Genomic DNA, 21,521 nt, shown 5'->3' on the forward strand with positions numbered 1-21,521 from the left:
TGTGCTGGGCATAATGTGCCGCGGGACTGGTATTTTGCTGTTTTCGTCATTCCATTCAGATATATAACACAACAATTAATAAATACACCTATAACCAGTCAGGATTATGGACTTTGTCAGTGGTTGTTAGTTGCATAAGAAAAATAAGCAACAGCTATGGCTTCCTTGTATAGATCATTGAAAATGCTTCCGTTCAGAAATGGTGAGACTGTGAAAGAACTACGAGTCTCTTTCAAGTTGCATCAAAGGCAGTGATGGGTGGTCCTGCTGCAGAGCTAAGATATTTTTTCCCACCCTGAGGTTGGTGGCAAATTTGGAGAGCCCAATAGGGACCCATCTCGACACCTACTTTTTAGAACTGCCCGTGCTGAGCACTGGGGGGACTCGGCCCACTTAAAACCCTGGGCTGACCCTTTGCTCCCAGCTTAATGCTGTGATTGGCAGACACACAATGTGACTGAAAGCTGAACAAGTCACTGAATGAAGAGGGTTGGCCCAAAGCCCATCTATATATTTACAGCTATATGGATATTTATTTATGGTGTTTTTTGTTGTTGTTGTTTTTTTTTTTTTTTTTTTTTTTAAATCTATTTACAAGGCTGGTGAGCTATCTCTAGGCCAAACCCCCAAAAAATGATGCCCTTCAGCATACAATGCATTTATGCATTGTAACTAATGTAATTTATGAGTCACAATATATTAGATGTGTAAAATAGTCCACATACACTGCAGTGCAAGCACTCCATAGGAAACAGAATCATGCATCACACGGATCGTAGCTTGAAGTTAGAGGGCATACTCCTCAGGGAGTAGCCAAAGTCCACCATGGACATCGATTCACCAAAATGCAAGGGGTAGCGGACCTGCGAACACATACCCTTTGACCTTAAAGATGTCACAGGAAGTGATCTCATATAACCTTTGACCCTACATCACCCCAAAGAGTGATGTCATATAACCTTAATCCTGATGACATCACAATAATTAACATTGCTGCAGTGACATAATTGCAAATTAATATTATATAATTCTGTAGGGGAGAACAAAGGGTGGGGGTTCCCTTCCCTGAGAACATTTTGAATAAAAGGACTTTACTAGTGCATTTTAATGCACAATTTTCAGATACATTTGCTGAAAAGCCATTGGCTCTAAAAAGCACTCACTAAATATTCAATCTCTTTTAATGGCGTGCCAAGCTACTGAAATCTGACAGTCCCCATGAGCTCACCCAGTTTTGTTTTTAAAACGTCCTGTGGGTGCCCCCTTATGCCCCACGGCCTTACCACAGTTATCTTTCCATATGCCAAGAGTTTCCTCCAATGTGCCATCCCCAGCAGTTTGCCACAGGTGCCAACTATGCCAATAATTTTCTCCAGGCCAGTGCTGGCATGTTATTTCATGGGTATTCCATGCCAACACTTACCCTCAGCAAAATGCTACTGCTGGCACACAGTAGGTATCACATATGCATGTATTGTCTCCTGAATTCCAGTGCCAACATTTTGTCGAGGGTGCTTCTATGAGCCGAGAAGCATGCCAGGTCCAACAGCGGATCTGCAAGCTTAGCAATACATGCTCACATACACTCACTTAATCACCCTCATTCGATCATTAGCACTGACTTGCACTCATTCATTTTCACTCACTCACCCTGAGCCACTCATTCACACTCACTCTGCCTCTCTTATACTTACTCATTTTAAAACACCCCCACGCACGCCCACCCCCATGATTCCATATACAAACATCCATGCGCACACACATATACACGCTCTCTCACACAAACTCACTCTCACCCACATGCGCACACACACAACCTACATTAAAACCATTTTATTTTTCTTATCTAAGATGCCTGTGAAGGTCCAGACCTTGCTGCTCCATTTTTTATTACAGTAATAGTCAATAATAAACTATTATTCACTATTAATCTAATAAAAATGAGCAGAAAATGATGCTAGAGCCGCACTCTGATAATGCTGGACACCCCTGAAATCTTGGCACTTATTTTGCCACCTCTGAGGCCTGGTGTCGTGAAGGCAGTGCCAGGGGTAGCAAGGGGCAAGCTAGTGGTCTTAACTGTGACCCCTGGCGACCCCTAAATAACCTTAATGAAATCCATTCTGTGAATATTTTAAAGAATTGGTAACAAAAGATCAAATATACACTGCTCTATCAATACAGACCTAAAATGCCCTGCTTTGATTGGGCGCTGACTCATTGCATCAGGAAACATGAAGTCTGTCATCATGTTGTAAGTAAGACTCGCCTTGTCAGCCCTTCGTGTTTGATGGTGGGTATTTACGCTGCGGCTTCTTGAGTGGAGTGGTGCTGGTGGCTGCTGGCCAGTTGTGTGTTCATAAGGATACTAGTTTTGTTGAACTCTGCAGCCACCTCAATATGGCTTTTAGCTGGTACTAATGTCCATTGTGTGTACACCTCTTTCTCTGAGGACTTGAAGGTCATTAGGTATCGCGGGTGGGCATGCCTCTTCCCATGCTGTAAGAAATGCCAGGAAACCCTACCCTGCAGTGGGTGTGTGAGAAGGAGGGAAGGTTTTGTTCATAGCACAATGACCGCTCCACAAACCAGGGCACCGCTTGGGTCTAGCTCGGATGGCATTCTGGCCTAAAGGGATCTGTGGCATTTCTCAAGTGACTGGCGTTTTTGAAAGGCAGACCGGGCTGGGGCAAGGCTACATCACCTCATTTTGCTTCCAAAGTGTTCCCACTCGCTGGAAAAGGCCCACGTCCATTAGATACAGTCCAGAGGGTCTTCTGGTGGCAGGTTTTCCAGGAACGTGTGCGTAGTTTTTATTTTTTGTGTGTGCATTCTAGGACGTGTAACGAATACCTTGTGTTCAGGGCCAGACTGGGAACAGCAACCAGCCCTGGCAGGCTGCCACTCAACCGGCCCTGAGAGCGGGTGCCAGCAAGAAGCACCGCTCCCGCTTTTCTTATGGCAGCACTGCTGCAAAACCGGTCCCCTGTAGGGAAAGCGGCCCCCACGGCCACAAAAACAGCCCCCTTCCCTCTGGCCCACCAAGGAAATGCCCGGTGCCGCTACGGCCAGTCCGGCCCTGCTTGTGATTAAAAACCAAGACTACAAGTACCAGAATGTACAGAAAAGCCTGAGACGGGTGTACCACTAGCGCCCAATGTGGGACACTTGAAGGCTTTGCATGTGAAGCATGGGGGACATGGTTCATTGCACTGATGTTATAAGGGAGTTCTGTGCTGCCCAGGTTTGCCTATCTTGGAGCTCCGCTTCTGCACAGATCTGCAAGTAAACGGCATGGCTGAAGGCCACATGTACAAGGATGCTCAGGGCAGTTGACTCATCACCTGCGTCAAGGATTACCTGATGACACAGTGGCTTACCTCGTACAAATCATTGCTTTCATGTGCCTTTCAGAGCAATTGAAGTGAACCAAGATTACAACTTCCAAAATGCACTGCTTTCTAAATTTCTAAATGAGTGCGAAACTGGAAACCTGTTCCCTGAGGACAGGACCGCCGGTAACCCATCCTCTCTGGACACCTGTGCTCCTTGCTCATCTTCTGCTCACAGAACTCCATCTAATTTGTGCTTTCTCTTTACCTGTCCCCCCCTGGATTAATTCCAGAGGGTTTTGGATTCGTTTCAGAGGGATATTCGTGAAATAGTTGATGGACGTCCAGGGTACGCCCGTTTTCCACCTCTTCTCTTCCAGAGGGCCTAGTGGACACACCTTACCTGACCAGCCCTGCTCCTCTGCCTCCTCTTTGGGGCCCTACGATCCCTGGCGGGGGGTGGAGTGCTTGGGAGCTCTGAAGAGTCTCTATTGTATGGGTGCAGCTAAGGCTTTGAATGGCATCTGTTTCACATCAGTGGGAGCGGCTTTGCTACCTTTGTACGTAATACAGTTCAGACGAGTGTCTCCATCTTGTATGACACTTTCATCCAGACCTTGGTTTTTGGTCCCCAGCTCTTTGCCTCAAAAGATGTTTGGTCCCATATTTCCAAGTTTGAAAGTGAAACTGCAAGACCCAGAATGCAACAGTCTGCTAGCTAAATGGTCCTTATTATCTGAACATTATGCATATGACCTGGACAAATTGGCAGCTATCCTCAGGGTAAACAAAAAAGACTAAGACGGAAGGGGTGTTTCCTATTGTGTGGCCTTCGTAAAGCATGGGCATTCCCTTGAGGGGTGGGTACAATCCATTGTGCTTGTACTCACTAGTTCCTAAACAGTCATTGGTGGTGGGCGTCACAGTGGGGAGGACCAAGCTCCTGAGACCCTTCAAATAGATACAGCTAATGTCTGGGATGCCAAGTGCTCCAAGGCCCTTTGAGAAACTAAATGTCCCAGAATGCACAGTTTCTTTGCTAATAGCAAGGACTGGCTGTAAGGATCACGTGATATTGAACCACTTGTTGCTCTCGGCATTCCTGGGTCTATTTGTGAATAGCTCATCCATTCCAATGTATTGCTTAGCATTCTGGCACTTGTAGTATTTATTTTACAACGGAATAGCCTGGACTACAAGTCCCAGAGTGCAATGCATAAACCTGACCTGGATGAGCTACTCATTCAGCGACCCCCAAAAGCTTCTTAATGAAAACGGGTACAAATTACCGGCCCTCGTTCTAAAAGGAGGGAGCATTGCCTGTGCTTCCGGGTGTGGAATGTGAACACCTTCACTATCATGGAATTCTTTCATTAGTCACCCAGAGAGGAAATTCATTCACCCTGTTAGTTACAGACTGGGGTGGCATGGTGAGCAAAAGAATGATGGATTTAACCCAGATCTCTTGACTGGGGGTGGATGTTTTGATTTGCTCTGCATTCCGTCCATCAATTGTCTTTTGATTTCTCGCCCTAAGTGCGCCAGGTATGCCCAGACGTGGGTCCTGGGCTCACTGTGCCACTGGAATCAAGCTATCCTGGCTGAAGAGGGGTGAAGCCCCGAAACCGGTCCTAGGATGCTTGTTTCCAGTCCAGGGAGGACCTGGCTTGGCAGTTCGGGCTGGACTGTTCCCATGAGGCACAGGGTCAAGACTGATTTGTGTATGGCCAGTTCTAAACTGGGGTGGCATGGTGAGAAAAAGAATGATGATTTAACCCAGCTCTCTTGACTGGGGGTGAATGTTGTGATTTGCTCTGCATTCCGTCCATCAATTGTGTGTCGTTTAGGTATAGACTGGCACCTGTGAAACAGATGCAATGCGCGCCTTGTTTGGTAAGCCCAACATTAGAATCCTGACTAGAAATAGGGGTGCGGGGTGCCCTGCAGCTCCCCAACATAGACTTGAATCCAAATGGAAATTGAATAATAATAGGGGGTTTATATACTAGTTTTTAAGCATTTACTGTCCTTTCAACTGCAAACTGTCCTAGAACAGATATCTTCGTGCAACAAAGTGCAATTAATTCTTGAAACATTTCGAGCTGTTTTTATTTTACGGTTTCTTTCTATGACTGCGTATTTCGGATATTTTGTAATATTGATATTCGTGCTGAGGTACAGGTGAAGGGATAAGGCGACAGTACTCCAATGGTTTTCTATCACATTTTATAAATACCCAGATGTCCTTGATTTACAAAGTAAAACACAAATATCTCAAATTACTTCTCGACAGCGTGGAAAGCGCAATCCAGGCACCTAAGTCAGGTGATGTGATGGGCAGCATTCCTACTCTGGGGATTGTTTGTGCAGCATAGTGCCAGTGGTAGCTTCTACCAAGAGCCAAACATGGCTGAAGTCCTCCTTACCTTCTGATGGGATTAATCTTTATTTGGACAGTTTCATGAAGCGCGAACCAGGCTCTGCGGGCCGCGGAGCGCTGTACAACAGTAGTTACAGTCGTTCTTAGTTCCGCGGTTCTTGTGAAGACCGTAGGCTAGCTTTGTGCATTCAACTCTTTGGAGCCAGAGCAGCACCGTTCCAACGAACCACAAAGTGTCTGGCACCAGGACTTTAAACCTGATTGTTATGCAATCCCCCTTCTTTTTGGTGATGCTCTTCAGACAGCCAAATGTTCTTTTTGAGTGCTTCTCTCTTTTGGTTACAGCCAACATTTAAGTGTTCCCTTTGAAACTTTCCTTTTGCTCTTGGGAAGACACGGTCCTCGGGCTACTGCCTTTCTCAGCCCTCAGGTTGTGGCCAAGGTTCCAAGAGATCTTGTGCATGCGTATGTGGAAGGTCAAGCCAACTTGGAATGGATTCTGAGCTTTGAGGTTGCCTTAACTCGGGTGTCTAAGGCAGCTGCCTTAATGGGTTGGAAGGGACAGCCGTTATTAGGATGCCTGTGGCGTACTAGATGGTCTATGAGCGGATGAAGAAAGCTCTGATTAGGATGTTGAGGCTGAAGCCAGCATGTTGGACCATAGTCTAGTTCTGTGGTGCTAGTGCCAACGCAAGGGTTTGCTAACCTGCAGTTGTGTGTGGACATTCGAGCCCTCAATGAGGTGACAAAGACAGACGTCCATCCAATTCCAAAAGTGGGATTGCTAGTGAGCAGGTGCTACAAACTACTTGAGCACCATTGATCTGACAAGTGACTACTGGCAGATCACCTATGCACCCAGTGCCCAGGAGAAGTTTACATAGTCTATGCTAGAGGCACTGTATAAGTTTAAGGTGATGCCATTTCTCTTGAAGAATACTCCTGCCGCTTTTCAGCGCCTGGTGAACCATGTTCTAGAAGGGCTGAAGGAGTTGTGTGGCCTGCCTGGATGACATTTATGTTTAGCTATTCATGGCAGGAACACCTGAGATGCCTAGGACAGGTGTTGGCTAGGATACTGGAGGCAAAAAGGACCATCAAGGCAACTGTTAGGTGGGCAGTCCTCTGTAGTCTGCCTCGGGCATGAGGTGGAGAACGTGAGGATTTGCTTGTTGGTTGCCAAGGTCCAGTCCGTGTTGGAGTTGGAAGTGGCTTCTATCCAGACTGAAGTAAGGGCCTTTCTAGGACGCTCCGGGTATTAGAGGAACTTTGTAGTAAACTATGGCAGTAAGTTGCCCTATTGACTGCCTTGACCTCAAAGAAACTGCCCAGAAAAGTGATCTGTACTGAGGTGTGTCAAAGGGTGTGTGAGGAACTGAAGAAGACACTATGCAGTGCTCCAGTACTGCAAGCACCTGACTATATCTAGACTTAGATTGCACAGAGGATGCCTCTGACAGAGGAGTTGGAGCTATGCTAGCTCAACAGGATGAGAAAGATGGAAAGCGACCGGTAGCCCGTATTAGTAGGAGGTTACTTCCCAAACAATAGACCTGGGTGGCTATTATGAAAGAGTGTTTTGCGATAGTCTGGCCCTTGGGTGTATGTGTGCACGGGAAGAGGTACAGTGCATTGGAGACTGCGCGCATCTGAATGAGTATGTGCAGAGGGGTGTATGTGCACTTGTAAAGGGTACAATACACGGAAAACACTGGATTCCATTCCAGGGCTTGTTGGAGGAGTTTCTCCTGGACTTAATGTGTGGATTGATGCTGTTCCGAGAGCAGAGGGGGACACACATTGGACTCAAACACAATGCTTTGATTCTGAAAGAATCTTTTGACAAAATCTGCAAACCCCCCCCCCCCCCTCCCCCCTTGTCCGGTGGGGGCTGTGGTGAAGAATAAAGGTTACTACCCTTAGCGCTGTGCTTTGAGAGATGGATTGTCATTGGCCAATATAGTGCCATGAGCTGGAGAACCTAGTTTGTGCCACCTGTGATTCCTGTATGACAGGTGGAGCCGCAGTGAGGAGAGAGGTCAGTCACCATGTGGGTGCTACTTTAACCCTACCTGCATGTCAAGGGGCTGTGAAAGAGGGCGAGGGCTATTGGCCTCACCCCACATGCAACGGAGAAGACTCATTGACTTGTGGGGGGTGAGCGCAAGGACTTCAACTCCCCCATCCGTGAGCATCGGAGACCTGCCCTCTCGATACCAGCAGAGACTTGCCACGTCAGAGGAGCACTGAGCATGGTAGCCATTGGGACTGCAGCGTCTTCCCATCTGGGCACCGCTGAGCTGTTGAGGGGTGCAGGGTCCTGGGGAACTTACTCTGAATTGACAGGCTTCCGCACCGGGGCTCGGGAGCTTGTGAAAGAGCCCCCATAGAACTTCTGAGACTTGAACAACTTAGTGAGGCCCTGCTTGGATGTTGCCACAAATTAATAGGGAAAAACTTTCAGCCATAAACTGAGAAGTGGGAGTGGAAAGCTGACCTGGGCCATTCTAGTCTGCTTGTTTCACGAAGGCCTTGAATATTGTTTGCATAGTGTTGTATTATACTTTGTGTTATTCGATTACTGCTTTTGAAATAAAAGCTAGTTTTTGATGGAACAATCCTTCGTTAGCGTTGGTTGATGTCTTTTGAGTTGCGAGTCTGTCCTCCCAGGGAAGTCTTGGACTGCTTGACCAGGTCTACTGCTGAGAGTTGGCTGCCGAAGGGGCACATGGCCCAGTTGCTCAGTGACCATACATGGTTGGGCTCCAGAACATTTGAGTTGAAAGACCTCCATGACCACGGTTGAGCCCAATAATTCCTGCTTACCTTGTTGCCATCGAAAAGGGATTTTGACAAGGTTAGTCATCGAACATCCCATATATTTAGATGATATCCTAAGGAAGGGTCTGTAACATTTCGCACATCTTCCAACTTCACACAGAGCGATTTCCCTCCATATCAAGAACCTGGGTTCAATCACGGGTGTAGGCCTGGAAAGGTGTTCAAATAATACTTGCAATTTGTGGCTGTGTGACACAAGACACCACAATGCACAAGCAGAGATGAAAGGATCCAGTCATCTGCCACTCTTAAAAATCCATCTTGAAGGTTTTAGCATATCAGTGGTACTAATCACTGGATTTGTATGTTGGCTCAGTGAGATAACACAAGCCACTGCCCTCTGCGGTGATCTGAAGGTCACAAATTAGCATGCTGGCAAGCCCAGCACAGCCTTCCACTTTCAAAGATTGGTAAATTGAATACCATTAAAATGAGTAATAGTAACGCATGCGCATCAATCTCTGTAAAACATGCAGGCCGATAGCTTGCAGTGTGGCTGCGTTTGGCAGCCTGCGTGTTGGAAAGTGGGAAGCAATGGACGTGCACTTTCCACAATGTGTTTGTGACTCCCAGTGAAAAGGATAGACTCTCCTCTACAGCTTTTACACGTTCTATTGTGAAATCCTGGGAATCGCAAATAATATTTAAGTGAACCTTAGTAATCGATCACTTTATTGCCCAGTACAAATATCCACCCATCGCCGTCTGAAGGGAGAAAGTGGCTGATGTTGACCTTTATGGAGACACTATGCATTAGGTTTGATCATCTGTGAGAATATTGCTGAACTGTTGTTCAATACAAGTGACAGGACTTGGCCAGATTATGGTGCTGAACCGTCAAAGATTGATTTATGGAGACACTCTTTATTACGAGTTGGAAGGTTCATGAACAGCATTTCTGCTTCTCGCCCTTTACAGTGTCGATTCTGCAGGTGTGTAGTTATAACTGGTGTATCAGGTGCAGTGACCTGAGCTCCTAGAGGCATTTCAGGCCCATGAACCCCCATTATGGCTCGTACTACATAACCGTGGGTGGGGGAGCAGGGATTTCTTAGATTGCACAGGGCCCGTGGCACAGCCCGCTGCTGCTGTGTAGAATATGTGGGAAAGTTGCAGGTAGTGATTTGAGGAAGCATGGCAGCCCCTCCTTGACCCCTCCACCCCCTTTACTGAAAGTAATCAGACGGCTCTTGAGATAATGTTACCAATGCAGAACCCGCACAGTTCTGGATGTAGGACTCTGCCTCTCCCATGCTTTTGGAAGTTTGGGTTGTTTAGATGCACCGATGGTGCCAACATCTCTTGTTTTTTTGCAGGTTTGTCTAGCACCTGGGTTGTGCGTCCCTTTGCATGCACTCAGCTGGCGCGGGCTCCGTATGCCCCTCTTAATGCTGCTCACAGCTAGCTACCTGACAGGACCCTGCCACCCACCTGCCAGGGTGCCCACACGTCTCACTGTTTCAGCCCAATATGAGCTGTAAGAGAGGTGCCTGTCTGCAGCTAGGAGGGAGAAGCTGTACCAAGGGAGGAGTCCTGCACAATGTAGCTCCATCCACAGGTTGTTTTTAGCAATGCTAGTTGGCAATGTGACTATCTGCATTCAAGCAACCCTGAATGTGAATGAAATCCATGCTGGGGGGAGGGGAGAAAGGTGGGGTACGAGCATATGCTGGGATATACCCTTGGTGTACTTCCTCCTTTATGTTGCAAACACAGTGCCAGTTCAGACAGAGGCACCGGATGAGTGGGATTTCCTCCAGGTCAAACACTTTACTTAAGTTGGAAACCTGAGATTGTAATGCAGTGCAGCTGGTTTCAAAGGCTATTACTTGAACATTTCATTTTGGTGATTAGAGCAGGAGAGCGTCTACCTACCCTCTACAAAGTTATATTGAGTTCATTTTTAACCACAAAATGAACTAATTGCTAATAAATTAATTCAAAATGCTGCTAATGTGGACACAAAAATTGGGAGGGATGAGAAATTTCTAAAGGTGATTGCCCAAGGCCACCTAGTTTAGCCAAGTGGGGAGGCTGGGATTTAAAAACATGTTGCCTGGTTCCAAAGTTTCCTACTAGATTACTGCCAGTGTCATAATTTCTTATAGAAAGGCCAAAGGACTACCATGGATGGGTCACTATGTTTTAGGCCCTATCCAAATCCATAATTCAGTGTTTATTTCCAGCATGTAGAGGTAAAGTGGTAACGCCTGGATTAGATGTTCACTCTAATGGTGGGTTACTGGGTAGTAATCGTGGTTGGTATTGTTTAACATTGGTGTTTCAGATTTTAAGTCTATATCATTCCATTTGGATGATAGTTATTTATTTTGTAAACTTATCTCTTCAAAAATGCAAGTAGTGAGCAGTCGTGGCCTCCTCCAGGAAGGGGTAAAGTGGATGTAACTGAAACACAGTAAAGAGATTGGATAAACTGAGTATCGATCCTATCGATATCTTTTAAAAGGACCTCATTGAGAGTAAGGGGATACGGAATTGACTGTCAAGATTGTATGCTGGGACTCTTAACCCCATCCCAATGAACGTCAGTTGATGTGTCTGCGCTTGCAATGCGATAATGAAAAGCTGGCTACTCAAACGTTCCCTTGAAATGTCCTCTTTAGTTTTAGCTGCAGTTCCCACTACTTGCCACTAGAGAGCAGCTCTCCACTATGGATATCTCGCTGCTTGACGAGAATCCATAAAGCTCCACGCCCATCTGGAGAGTATGCAGTCAGACACGGCGCGAGACGGTTGCGTACTTTGAACGCTTTCCAGTTGGTATACTATTGAATCTCCAATTCATGTGGACCTAATCCTTGATTGAAGTAGCTTGACGTCATTGGATACATATCCTAATTTCTACCCTTTAGAATATTGTGTTCAAGCACACCCACCAGCGTCTCTGGCCGCATTTAGTGGAACTACGGACTTTAGCCCCTACTACTGAACAGTAGACGACTATTAACGATGTGTTGCCCCACCCTGTCCTGATGAAGATCCGCAAGGCCGAGGATTTAATCGCCCTCACGGCCACAAGACGGGTCGAAACGTCGACGCCCATTTAATGCAGCCTGGACCCTGAACTTTACCCCCATGTGCCATCCTAGAAAGGATTTCTAGTTGAAATTGTAATTACAACATATTTGTGATTTAATTTTGGCCAGGCTACCTCAGGACGTTGACTCACAACCAGTCCTCTTTTGCTTTGACATATTAAACTTTTCTATGCCATCTTTTTGAATACCTACTTCCTTATCACTTTACACTTGAGCACCCTTTTTCTATGCACGTTCCCTCTGGAGCAACCCTTCTAAATTGATAACGTAACTAATATTGTCTGTTGTTCACCATTTGGCCAAAATAAAATACATGGTGACTTTACACAATTCACAGCATCATTCTTGACTGCTTTTAGATGCGGAGTCTATTGTCAAACGACCCTCCCTGGCCAAAACAGAAGTTGCCTTGGCACTGCTACCCTTTGCAATGGCACCTGGCCGAGAATCCCAGGGAAATACTCTTACGCTGGTCGCGTAACTGAGAGAGGGAGTCCATGGGTCGAGGGGTCGCCTTCCCTAGCACTAACGCTTCCGACAGCAGTGTCCTTTGTGCGTCTTTTCGCCTCAATTCAAAGCAAAGGACAGGTGGAGATATGGGGTTTCCCATCTCTTAACCAATGAATGAGCTGTTAGACAGCTAGAGGGTTGGGGGAGCCCTCCTGTCTCAACCCTCGCCCTTTCCCGTCGGGTGGCATTTCTGTCTTCTGCTTTTGCACTATGTTTACGGAGCGGTCGAACTTGAAGTGAAAAGTATGGGAACTGTAATCCTTACTACAGTGGCGGCGTGGTCAGCAAGTGGTGGGCGGGCTCAGCGAAGAAAGAAGAGAATATTTTATAAATACTGGCTTTTCACTTGCAGGTAACGGCAAATAAAATATAATGAAAAATAAATGCAAATTAAAATTATTTTTGAGAAATGCATTTTTCTGGTAGGACAGTTTGGCTGGTTAAAGCGATCACTTCAGCTATTTGTGGGTGTAACTGGCCCGTCACGGATTTGTATCCTGGTCAGTGCCCTTGGGGAAATAATGACGCGCATTGTGACAGGCCGTACTGTGAATAAATAAGTCATTTAAAAAAAATCTATATTACCCACAGTATAATATAGGTTCCCCACAGTGTAAATATGTTGTCGCAAAATGTGCGAAAATATTTTGTTTAAATATTTACAGTGCTCTCTGAACCTTTGTTTTTAGTAATATGTTGATTGTACCTGGTGCTCATTTTTTTAAAATAAGTTCTATTCCAAGAACAAATTTCGCGGATGATTGTTTGCATAATGAGACCATGCTAATAAAACTACTTTATCAAAAAAGGACATATTTCAAATTCTATCAGACCCTCTATTGGCTCCCAAGCTTCCTCTATATTTGCTGATTAACTTATTGCATACATTTAGATTTCTTTCACATAGCAGGCACTCTGGAGGAGGACTTGTTTACTGCTTCTCCCTTCTCTAACCTCACGGTAGAGGACTCCATTCTGCTCCCCTTTCAACCTGTGGCAGTTCAAGTTTGTAGGAAAAGTTTAAAAAAAAAAAAGTATGGGAACTGTTTTGATCAAATTATTAAAGCTTGGGAACCTCATTGCCCCCCCCCCCCCGCCCGCCCTCTTTGTTGAATGTCGTCCTTTTCCTTCATATGCAGTTTGTGTCTTTTTGGTTCTTATGTTGAAATTCCCATTGATTTCTTTGTTTGGTTGCTATTTTTGTGCCCCTTATAATATTTGTTGAGTGTGCGTGTGGGGCCCATTGCTCCATGGGAGCCCTTATTAGAACATCTCTTGGCCATTAACCCGGCTAAATTACTTGGCCTTAAAGACCTGGCTGTTGAATTCAACCCCATGGTCCACAAGTCCTAGGACTAGCGTACAAAAAAATACCGTTCAAATGGGTGTTATCCAGAAGGATCGTTGCAGCCGCAGGCACGGTCCCTGGCTCGTCCACTCAGGCTGTCGGAAGTCCTGTAGCCTAACTCCATAAGCTCAAGCCAGCATGCTGGGCTTACTCTTCCATTTCAAGGCCTTTCTTCATCCCTCAGCTGATCACAAGCATGAGAAGTTCAAGGCTGGAAAGTTTCTTTAGATTATTACTTTACAAAAACTAAGAAATCTTTGTCTTTTCAAGCATTTGAAAATTGCATCCATAACCAGATCTGCTGCGACTTCCATGAGGGAATCCCTTTCACTCTGAAATAAAAGTATACTCTGTGATTGTTGAATTTTGGCCTCCTCGGAGGGCCGCCTTAATTCTTGCAAATCCAGTGGTGTCTCTGAAAACAAGCTCTGAAATGAAGTTTGTGAAGTTTTGATAAGATGATATTGGCAGGGTGATTTGCATAGGAAAACATCTGGCTCCAAAATTGCTCTTTGAAAATTTGAAGGCCTTCCAAGCACCTGTGCAAGCCTGCAAGGACTAATCTCTGTAGTCAACTCTGCTACTATGTTCTGCATCAAGAAGTGGTGAGGGAGGGATGGCTTCCAGTCATACCACTTGTGTGCCATGGCACTTATCCTATGGTCCTAGGTGGATACAATTAACATCACCATGCAAGCCACTCATTTAGCCAAAGACCTGGACCCTGCAATGGAGAGCCTGAGCAGGCTGCCCTCAGCGCACCTCAGACTCCTCTCATTCAACCAAGTAGCTCAAGCCATCTTCCTGAAGTGGGTCTGTCCGACTGATGAATCTGTTAGTAGCAGATATGAGCCACCAATATCCGGAGTGTGTCTCTTGATAGAGCTTTGTTCAAGGCTTGCGTGGAGGTGTGCTTCTCCTTCAGGGGAAGGGTATTTCTCCAGAGCTTTCCTCTTCTCCCTTTAATTCCAAGAGTAGTAACAACTTACAAGTGAGATCGTCATGCTAATGATGGTGGTGGTTGCATTTCAATCCAATAGCATTTGCTTGTTTGACCTCTGAGCCTGCAACAGTTCTCTCCGGGGGTCTCCTCTTTTGGGAGAAGATTTCAGTCGTAGGGAGGGCCCTTGTTTTGCACCCCTACTTTCTGGTTCATTATTGCTGAGAATTTGACTTCAGCACAGTTTTGTTTTCTAAATGAAAATTTGAAGATCTGGACGGCTAGGAAGCTGTCGCTATAGAATTCAGGCTAGAGCAAACGATTTAGAATTTGTCGCCCAATTCTTGGAAAGCAGAGAAATCTGCCATCTTGTCCTTTCTAGATGTGATGATTTAATCTCTAAGCTGGCATGGCTGGGAAGAATATAGACTGGAAAGTCTACCCGTCTACCATTAGCACTTAAAACCAGCCCCTAGAGCAAAGCTTTGCTGCAAAAATGCACTGCTGGAGAGAGACTTTGAGGGGCTGTGCCTTCATCCTGCGACTAGAAACCTGCGCTTGATTCGATCAGAGCCGTTTTAAAGCATGGTCCAAGCGGGCGATCGCCCACCGCCTCCAACTCCAGAGGGGCCCAATTGTAAAGGGATAGGACCGTCATGAATCCTGCTCTAGTGATGCGGTTTATAAAATTGACGGTTTCATTTGAGCTTGGTCGACCCTCTGGTAAAGTGAATCCTGTTGTAGTATTGGTGTGTATAAAAATGGGTTTATTTTGACAGCTCAGCAGTGTTGTACGTGATGTAACGTACTAGTCGGCGGGCAAACCCCGTAGTCCTGTTTCTGCTTGCACGCCGCCTGACGTCACTGGCCAATCCGGTGTCGAGGATGGCTGTGACATCGGGGGGCGGGTAGGCAGGGAGAAGAGCGCGAGGACGCGAGCCGGCGGTTTTCTCTCCCGCTGCTCCTCGTGGGCCATAACTTTGGATTTATATTATAATAAAAGTTCTGAAGCACATAATCCTGTTTCGCCTCCCTCTTTGGTTCCACTACAAATGGCGACAAGGGTTAAACAGAACGTTACGGCCCGCGAGTGATTTAATTGCTGCCTGATGTCCCCATGTGCTGATCCCACACGCTGGTCTCGCCTCGCTGATTCAAGTGCTCAAGATTCCTTGCTACTGATTTCTGCTGCCTGCCTTTGCCTCCTGCCTCGAGGCCCTGCTGGTGTGCTGCTGGGTGCTGCCTGCTGTCCTGTGGTGCTGTCTCGCCCCGACGACTCCGTGTGCTGCACTGGTGAGCTGCTGTGGAGGGAGCGCCTTCTCTGCTGATATCGGTTGCTTCCATCTCCTGAGGCTGCGTTGATTGCTGCGGCGCCTGACCTCTGCCTCCCTGCGATCGGGGTGTCCTTCCGAGCTTGGTGGGGATTGTCCAGGATCTGCGCCGCTGTCCCACGTGTACCTGCTCTCCTGCTATGGCGCAACCCATCAACATATGTGTGCCGCCCCTCTTTCTGGACTCACCTGGTAAGCCGTGTATGAAGTGGAAGGGGTGGCTGCGCGCATTTGAGAATTACATCGTCTCCATTGACGGCGAGGGATATAGCGCTGCACGCAAGAAGTCGCTTCTGTTCGGACTGTTGGGGAAAGCAGGCCAGGAGGTTTTTGACAGCTTGCCCGTCTATACGGACCCTCCGGGGGCCCTTGTCCCTCTAGACGTGTACCAGGAGGCGGTTAAGCGGCTCGAACTACAATACTCTGAGGAGGGTAATATCATGGTGGGGCGCCATAAATTCGCTTTGCGGAAGCAGGAGGAAGGCGAGACTATCGAGGAGTATATTGCCTGTCTACGTGTGTTGGCACAAGACTGTGAATTCGGGGAGATGACTGATACTTACCTCAGGGACCAGGTGGTGTTCTACTGCCATTCCAAAAAGGTGCAGGAACGGTTGCTTTCTTGCAGGAATCCGTCGCTGAAGGATGTGGTGGCCATTGCGAAGGCCGTTGAACGTTCCATGGTGTCCACGAAAGAACTTGCGAGCACGAGCCAGGCTTCTAATGTGTTCTTTGTGCAGGACAAACATAGAGGTGCATCCAGAACCCCAGACAGGGTGGCGAGCGAGAAAGGGGGGGGCAGGAAGCCACTCGCTTGTTTTAGGTGTGGGTCAAGGGATCACCTGGCGGATAGCAGGACATGCCCGGCGCTGTCCAAAAGTTGTTCTAAGTGCAGGAAAGTGGGCCACTTCGCGGCAGTATGCAAAGCCAGGAGACCTGGTGGGAGCATGAAAGTGAGCTCGGTGAGCGACTGCGATGATGATACTGATGCGGACATTGTATTGTCCATTGATGCTGAAGATGGGAGAGTGAAGGGGCCTATTGGCTCCGTTCTGATTGGTGCAGTTGAGCTGCCATTTACGGCCGATTCGGGTTCCCCCATTACCCTGATTTCTGACACCACGTATGAGTTGAAGTGGCAAGGTGTGAAATTGCATGAGACGGATGTGAACCCGAAGGCTTTTGGGGAGAAAGACATAGAGATGATGGGGTACTTCTGGGACTTCCTCACCTTCAGGGGGCGAACAGTGAGAACGAAGATCTATGTGGCTGAGAAAGGGAGGAGCCTAGTGGGGTGGAAGGATCTGGCCAAGCTGGGGGTGATGCTAGTCCCGGGGGCGGATGATCCCATAGTCCTGAGGGATGATTGGGTCGGCTACGTGCAGCCGGATGATTTACATGAGGGCTTAGCTGAGGTCATCGGCAAATTTGAGTCTGTGTTTGAAAACAAAGTAGGGCGTGTGAGAGGATTCGTGCACGCTATACGACTGAAGGAGGATGCCGTGCCGATAAAACACAAGGTCAGGTCTGTTCCCCTCTCTGTCAGGGGGGAGCTAAAGGCTGTTCTAGATAGGTTGAAGTCGGAGGGAGTGATAGAGGAAGCAGGCGCATCAGAGTGGGTGTCCGCAATCGTGGTGTCCAAGAAGAAGAGGACAGGGGACATTCGGCTATGTGTGGACCTGCGATCTTTGAACAGAAACATTCTGGTGAACTGCCACCCTCTACCCAACATCCAAGAGATCCTGTCTTCTACATCTGGGTCGCGATTTTTCACCTTGATAGATCTGAAGTCCGCATACCACCAGGTGTGCCTTACGGAGGAGTCCAAGGCACTTACCACCTTTGTTACCCCGTTCGGAGCCTACAGGTACGTCCGCCTTCCGTTCGGCCTCGCCTCAGCTTCCGGTGTCTTCCAAAGGTTGATGGATTTGCTCTTCGGCGACATGAAGGGGGTTGAAGCCTTCCAGGACGACATTCTAGTCCACACGGCGGGTGAAGAGGAGCACCTGGAGCTGCTGGGAGAAGTGCTGGCGGTACTGCGCGACAAAGGGATGACAGTCTCCAAGGACAAGTGCAAGTTCATGGAGGGCAGGATCGACTACTTGGGACACGTGCTGACCGCGGAGGGCATTGCGCCTAAAGATGATTTGGTGAGGGCCATACGTGATGCCCCGTGTCCCGGAGACAAAGACGCCCTACGATCGTTCCTGGGGCTCAGCGAATACTACTCCAAATTCATGCAGGGATATGCGACCATCATGGAGCCCCTAAGGAAGCTACTGAGGAAGAACGAAAAATTCACGTGGGCGCATGCCCAACAAGCTGCTTTTGATGCCGTCAAGCAGGCCATCGTGGCTGCTCCCGTGCTACAGCCATACAACAGGGCATTCCAGAATGTGATCACAGTCGACGCAAGCGCCAAGGGTATCGGTGCGGTGTTTTGCCAGTTCCGTGGGAAGACGGAGAACACGGTCGCTTTCATTTCCCGGTCACTGAGTGACGCTGAGAAGCATTACAGCACCATTGAGAGGGAGACGCTTGCATGCGTATGGGCCGTGGAGAAACTAAGGAACTATTTGTGGGGCATGGAGTTCGAACTGGTCACGGACCACAAGCCTTTAATCTACATGATGGACGGCGAAGGCCGCGGCAACGGGAAGGCCAGCTCAAGGCTTTTGCGGCTGATGTCCAGGCTGCAGGAGTATCATTTCACCATTAGACACATCAAGGGCGGCCTCAATTGCAGGGCGGATTGCCTGTCGCGCTTGCCGGTCAGCGGCGAGGGGGACGGATCCATGGATGACACGGAGTGCGTAGTGGCGCTGGTAGACGCTACGGCCATCTGCGAAGGATCCATTTCGGAGGAGGAATGGATGGCGGCCCAAGAGAAAGACACGACTATGCGTAGGGTGATGGATCACATAATGGCTCGCTGGCCCCCGATCCGGAACTTGAACGGTGCGCTCAGAAGTTTCCAGCAGGTTAGCCCCGAACTCTCCATCGAGGGCGGCTTCGTGAGAAGACATGAGCTGTTTGTGCTGCCGGAAGGGTTGAGAGATAAACTAATCCGGTTAGCTCACAAAGGTCACCCGGGCGCTACCGCCACAAGGAACCTACTCAAACAATACTACTGGTGGCCAGGGATGTGCGGCGATGTCAGCAGTTTTATCGACCGATGCGGACCATGCTTGAGGGCCGACAAGCACTGGAAGACGGCGAAAAGTGCGCTGCAGCTGGTGGACATTCCTGCTGGTCCATGGATCAAAGTCGCTATTGATTTCGCGGGCCCGTTTACCCTGCTGCCTGACGATTGCAGACATCTCATTGTCCTCACGGATTACTTTTCCAAATGGATCCACTACAAGTTCGTCAGGGAGGTTACCACTGAACGAGTGATCAGGGAGCTGAAGAGGGTCTTCGCTAGTGAAGGACAGCCGAAGATTTTGATGTCCGACAACGGCACACAGCTGGTCTCCAGGCAGATGAAAGACTTCCTGTCCAGATTGGGGATCAAGCAGGAGAAAACCCCGCTCTACAGCCCTAAGAGCAATGGGCAGGTCGAGCGCATGAATAGGTTCCTGAAGGAGGGTGTGCAGCAGGCAATTGCCTCCAATTTGGATGTAAAGGCATTTCTGGCGGACAAGGTACACACATTTCACAACACGCCCAATGCTGTCACGGGGCACACTCCGTTCTACCTGATGAGAGGGAGAAGGTGTATGAGCGAGCTTACTCCCAAACTTGATAGGTGGTATGACGTGAGGGAGGAACCTGAAGATGTATCCGATGAGAGGCTGAGGGTCAAAGAAAGGATTGTGGCCAAACAGGAAAGCAACAAGCGGTACGCTGATGTGGTGAATAGAGCCAAAGTCAAAGAGGTAGCGCAGGGGGATTGGGTGTTGGTAAAGAAACCAACCAAAGTGTTGAAGGGAGAGTCTGTTTTCCAGACCCCTGCACGAGTGCAAGGAGTGACTAAGGGAGCTGTCTGTTTGGAAGGCGGGGGATGGCGGAGCAAGGACGACATTGTCAGGCTCAAGGCAGGTCAAGAGGAGATTATCATGAGAGGCAGCCAGGTGCATGAGAATGAGGTCGATGATAGTATGTACGAGTGGCAGATGCAAGAAGACATTGATGGGACCACTGAGGACGGTACGAGTGCGTGCCATGGCCTAGCGGATGCTGAAAGCCATAGCGACAGCAGTCCCATGTCAGTGAGGAATGACAGTCGCAATGTGATGAGTGTAAGCCAAGGTGGTACGGGCAACCGCAGCGCGGGGGCCAATCTGCAAATCACTCCCCGCAGACCTACAAGGCATATCAGGGCACCAAAAAGGTTCGAAGATTTTGTTATGAGATGATTGTTATGTATAGTTCTCCATTTTGTTAAGAAAGGGAGATGTTGTACGTGATGTAACGTACTAGTCGGCGGGCAAACCCCGTAGTCCTGTTTCTGCTTGCACGCCGCCTGACGTCACTGGCCAATCCGGTGTCGAGGATGGCTGTGACGTCGGGGGGCGGGTAGGCAGGGAGAAGAGCGCGAGGACGCAAGCCGGCGGTTTTCTCTCCCACTGCTCCTCGTGGGCCGTAACTTTGGATTTATATTATAATAAAAGTTCTGAAGCACATAATCCTGTTTCGCCTCCCTCTTTGGTTCCACTACAAGCAGGTCTCTCCTGCCCCACCGTAGCCCTCCCCTTCCCAGGAAGTTGGTAGCAATCAAATTACAAGAAATCTTTGTCTCACGTCTCTCCTTACGTCACCACCTTGAGTCTTCCACCTCGCCCATCTCTTTAATGGTCTCTCTCTCTCTTTTGCTAAATCTCCGTGTACGTTCTCCCTGTCTCTCAATCGTAGCTTTCTCTCCCTTGCCGAACACTCCTCTCTCTCATTTCACTTGTCTCTACTGCACCTCTCTCTACCTCCCACACCACCGCGAGTCTCTCTACCATCGTCCTTGTCAATCTCCACCTCCCCTCTCTTCCTCTCCCTTACTTTTCTAGTACTATTTCAGTTTCCTGTTTCTCTCTACCTGTCTAATTCATATCTCTCTCATCCTCATCTCTCTTTTCACCTCAACGTATCTTTCTCTCCACTTCTCTATTGTGCGCTCTGTCTACTCTAACTCAGTAGTCTCTACCTAACTTCACTACCTTTCATCTCTCTGGCCACTACATCTTTGTACCCCACATATCTACCTAATCTACCTAACCTCTCAATTTACTGTACCATTCGTTCACTTCCTTACCTCTTCACCTCTGCTCTCCCTCTTTTACTTCTCGCTCAGCTCCCTTACTCCTTTCTCAGTACCTCTCCTCTTTCTCTATCTTTTTTTAATCCATTTTTTTTACCCCCCTCGTTCTTCTCTCCGCTCCTCTTTTCTGTCTCACCCCTCTCTCCCTCTCTCTCTCAAGGCACCTTCTTTCTCTACCTCATATGTGTTTCTGAAACTGATGTGTTTTCAATTGATGCCTGTTTTGTCCTATCTTTATCTCCCTGTTCTCTCCACCTTTCATCTGTCATCCCTCACTACATGAGTACCTCTCTAATTCACCGCTCTTTATATCTCACACCTTCGTGTAACCCAGCCTACTCCCTCTCTACACTTCCATCTCCCTTTCTCTTTTTACCTCCAGTCTCTTACTTATCTGTCTACTATATTATTCCCTTACCAACTCCCTGTATCTTCCTTTCTGGCTCCCTTCCCTTTCTCTCTTCACCTTATGTGTCTCCATACATATACTACAACCCCTTTCTACATTTAACTCTCTTTCGTACTATCC

At 47.9% G+C, this 21,521-nt stretch overlaps 1 protein-coding gene across 3 annotated transcripts in view; it reads left to right on the top strand.

Moving 5' to 3' along the window:
* STYK1 (STY kinase 1) overlaps positions 1 to 21,521 on the top strand; it is a 113,512-nt gene that overhangs the window by 69,496 nt on the left and 22,495 nt on the right. The window lies entirely within an intron of this gene.

This window comes from Triturus cristatus, chromosome 7 (assembly GCF_964204655.1).
Source record: "Triturus cristatus chromosome 7, aTriCri1.1, whole genome shotgun sequence".
In the NCBI taxonomy this organism is placed as follows: domain Eukaryota; kingdom Metazoa; phylum Chordata; class Amphibia; order Caudata; family Salamandridae; genus Triturus; species Triturus cristatus.